This window comes from Enhydra lutris, unplaced genomic scaffold (assembly GCF_002288905.1).
Source record: "Enhydra lutris kenyoni isolate GAN:26980312 unplaced genomic scaffold, ASM228890v2 scaffoldscaffold13, whole genome shotgun sequence".
Classification (NCBI taxonomy): Eukaryota; Metazoa; Chordata; class Mammalia; order Carnivora; family Mustelidae; genus Enhydra; species Enhydra lutris.
Window position 1 is genome coordinate 2,747,970 of NW_019154097.1, and position 4,270 is coordinate 2,752,239.

The 4,270-nt window shown below is 43.8% G+C and overlaps 1 protein-coding gene across 1 annotated transcript in view; it reads left to right on the top strand.

Annotated features, from left to right (window-relative positions):
- The first annotated feature begins 951 nt into the window (after positions 1-951).
- Positions 952-4,270, top strand: part of LOC111145741 (ubiquitin associated protein 1) — a 67,203-nt gene continuing 63,884 nt past the window's right edge. Inside the window, exon 1 of the mRNA XM_022500911.1 lies at positions 952-1,145. The gene's annotated coding sequence lies outside the window, so the exon portion shown is untranslated. The remainder of the gene's footprint in view (positions 1,146-4,270) is intronic.

Consider the following 4,270-nt stretch of genomic DNA (forward strand, 5'->3'; position numbering starts at 1 on the left):
TTTGTTCAGCTCATTGCTCTTCCACAAACCGATTGCTGCCCATTTTTTGCTGAATTAAATCGGCAAATAATCCAGAATTGATGATTTGCTATTCTCTGCTTACTTTAAATTCCCCCCCTTCTGGAATGCCCATCTTCTTTCATTGTGGGTTAAAATCGCTGCACCCTTCAAAGTACGAATCTGATCTTCTCTGGAATTCTGAAAACAAGGCTGAAGAATTAGGCATGAGAATCTATATATTCTTTATGTATCCAGAAAGTGTAGAAATGTAAATCTTTCCTAATCTCTTAGCCAAAAGCCAATTTTTCCAGAGCAATTAATGCACCTGTCAGGTCATTATCACTCTCTGATTTTTCGAAGAGTTAACTCTTAATGCTTCGATTTCCCTTACCAAGTAGGAACTTTTGGGAACAAAGATTCATTTTATGCAGTTATGAATCCTCTATGCACCTGATTCCAAGTGACATCCGATAAATGCAGAAGGCAGTAAATATCTGGGATTGGATTACCTAGTTTAAACCGCTGGATGTCACAACTGGAGGGAGATTTAGAGGTCGCCTTTCAACCCAATCTTTGTAAACGAGGAAAATGAGGCCCGGAAAGAGGGACTTGTACCAGACCACGGACTCGGGACAAGAAGCCAGATATTCTGATTCCCAAACAGGTCTCATTAGCAAGTCTTTGTGCGTCCCTTGGCGATTCGAACCTCTCAGGTTCTTGCCTGGACCCCTTCCCCAGCCTCTACACCTTAACCTTTCAGTGACCCCCATCCTTCTCATTGCAGGGTCCACTCATTCCAATTGCAGCGGTCCAGGTATCTGGAGTTGTGGGGCGTGGAAGAGAGATTAGTTACGTCACTGTCGGCTCCTCCCATTGGCCCAGGGAGGGTGGAGCGCGGCGCCATGACGCCAGACGCCCAAAGAGGCGGAGTGGTGGGGGGAAGGAGGAGGGAAGTAGGACTTCAACATGGCGGCTGTGGTACTGGCAGTGGCTACGGTGACGGCCTGGCCCGGGGCGGGCAGAGTTGGAGGTGGTGGCGTTCGCTTTCCCTAGGGCCGTCAGGAGCTCAACGGGGACCGAGCCTGAAAGGCCGTCCGGCGCCAGCGCGTTTCGGCTTCTGGGACGACAGCGGCAGCGGCGTTCAGGTGAGGGGGCCTCCCGCTGGGAGAAGCGGGGGCGGGGGGGAGAGGGGCGGAGTTGGGGGAGGGGACCGGTACCGGGAGACTGAACCGGGAGGATTCCCTGAGAAGAGGTTGGAGGCTAAGTGGGAAGAAAGGAGGTATAGTTGAGGGGGTAGGAGGAGAAAGGGGCCAGAGATCCGTGTCTTGGTGAGGATTCTGGGAGAAAGGTCGGAGTAAGGGGACCAGAGTTGAAAGGGCGGAAGGCAGATGGGATGCGAAAAATGAGTTCGGATTAAGGGGACTAATACCTTACTGGAAGACAGGCGCAGTAGATGTGTATCTGGCTGGAATGAGAGCTAGGTGGGAATTAGAGGATGTCGGGGAGGAGGATCCAGGTTTTAGTAAAGAAGGCGAGTGATAGGGAGTTGAGATTGAGTTAGGGAAGTGAGATGCAGATTTACTTCTCCCAGAGGCGTTGAGATTAGGGAGAAAGGGAGGAAACCAGAGCCAGGGTGAGGGGTCTTTGGGGAGATCTTTGACGTTGTCTGGTCTTCTCCAGTATGTTTATATTTGCTCTTTTGTTTATTTCCTGGGTGGAGACTTACCTGTACAGTCCACTTGGGCCTCAGAAGCAGTCCCAAATCTTTACTGTGGAACATCAACTTGTCATTTATTTGATACCTATGAGGGATCTCTGACCTTTGATTGTCTCCACACAGACTAGCCTCTTGAAAATGAAAATACATTTTATATTAAGCCGAAATAAAAATTTGAGTTTTTAAACACCATAGAGTGTTAGAAAACGAGATTTGGTAACTCAGTTAACTATTAAATACTTGGTGTTCTAACCCCACTCATTAGTGTTTTCTCTCTTTCCTCAGTTGTAGTTATTAGCACTTGAGAAATTGGATAGACATGATGGATCTTTCTTTTTGGAATTTTGTCACATTTGATGGGGGGAAGACAGGGCGCTTAATCTATAGTGATAGCTAGTTCTTTCTAATTAATGTCCCGAACTAGTTAAACTGAAAGTTTGTTTTATTATTTTATAACAAAGAATGTGAAATTTTCATAGTCTTAAAGAATTACATTTTCTGCATTAACTTATTAAGTGGAATGTTATAAATTAGGTTTTTATTTCTAATCAGTTCTATTCCGTTTTTCTTTTATTATTTAACATTTAATGCCTACTATGCATTGCATTAAGAGTCGTTCTCATTTTGGAAATAGGAAAATTAATGTTTCTGTATCACTGCACAATAAAAAACTTACTAACTTGCTATTACCTCGTTTGAAAAAAAAGTGTTACTTTGGAAATGATGACTATGGAAGAAAATGAAACAGTGTGGCTATAAGAAGTTCCTGAATTTTTCTTTGACCCATTACTTCATCCTGACATATTTTATGTGGATCTGAAAGATTTTATAAATTTTTAAAGTAATCTCCAGATGCAATGTGGGGCTCGAACTCAATTCCAAGATTGAGTTGCATGCTTTTCCAGCTGAGCCAGCTAGAGCCTGTGAAAGATTTTATTTTTTATTTATTTATTTTTTTACTAATTATTTTTTATTAACATATAATGTATTATTTGCCCCAGGGGAGATTTTATTTTTCATTTTGATTTTTAAGATAAGAGTAACAGAGTCATGATGTGATAATATTAGGTCTGTTTTAAAGATTTTATTTTTTTATTTGACAGACAGAGATCACAAGTAGGCAGAGAGGCAAGCAGAGAGAGGGGAGGAAGCAGGCTCCCCGCTGAGCAGAGACCCCCCCCCTCCCCCCCCCCGATACGGGGCTCGATCCCAGGACCCTGGGATCATGACCTGAGCCGAAGGCAGAGGCTTTAACCGGCTGAGCCACCCAGGCGCCCCTGGAGACAGTTCTTATCAGTGGTTGTTAGTTCACATTTCTTAGACTGGCAAATGTCACTTTATCTTGTGCGTCATTTCTTTTGTATCTTAAATATGGTAATGTACTTAAAATGATTCTTTTTTTTTTTTTTTTAAAGATTTTATTTATTTGACAGAGAGAGATCACCAGTAAACTGAGAGGCAGGCAGAGAGAGGGGGAGAAGCAGGCTCCCTGTTGAACAGAGAGCCGGATGTGGGGCTGGATCCCAGGACCCTGAGATCATGACCTGAGCTGAAGGCAGAGGCTTAACCCACTGAGCCACACAGGCACCCCAAAATGAGGATTCTTGAAGTTTAATTTCGTGACTATCTCTAAGTATTTTCAGCATTACAAATGTATTTTCATCACCCCAGAATATAGATGCCAGTATTAAATTTTTCCTTATCTCTAATTAAATCATTGAATGTTTTGAGGGTTTTTGTTTTGTTTTGAAGATTTTTTTTTTTTTTAAGATTTTATTTATTTATTTGACAGACAGAGATCACAAGTAGGCAGAGAGGCAGGCAGAGAGAGAGGGAGAAGCAGGCTCCCCACTGAGCAGAGAGCCCGATGCGGGGCTCGATCCCAGGATGCTGGGATCATGACCTGAGCCAAAGGCAGAGGCTTTAACCCACTGAGCCACCCAGGTGCCCCTGTTTTGAAGATTTTATTTATTTGACAGAGAGAGACAGCGAGAGAGGGAACACAAGCAGGGGGAGTGGGAGAGGGAGAAGCAGGCTTCCTGCTGAGCAGGGTGCCTGATGTGGGGCTGGATCCCAGGATCCTGGGATCTCTTGACCTGAGCCAAAGGCAGACGCTTGACACTTAACAACTGAGCCACCTGGGTGCCCCTTGTTTTGTTTTTAAAATAAGCTCTATACTCAAGATGGACTTGAATTCATGACCTCGAGATTAAGAGTTTGGGCCTACTGACTGGGCCACCTGGGCTCTCCTGTTTTGAGGTTTTTAACACGGAGATTATTTTAAGTAAATCTTTTTCCCACAAGCAAACCACCCCTCTCCCCCCCAAAAAAACAGTACCATCAATTCATCATTAATCAGGTAATTTTCTTTAGGTAGGCTTTTTAAGAAATGCAAAAGTTAGTCTGTAGTACTTTAAGTATTAAATAGCTTTTTCTGGGTGCCTGGGTGGCTCGGTTGGTTAAGCAGCCAACTCTTTTTTTTTTAAAAGATTTATTTATTTGACAGAGAGAGATCACAAGCAGTCAGAGAGGCAGGCAGAGAGAGAGGAGGAA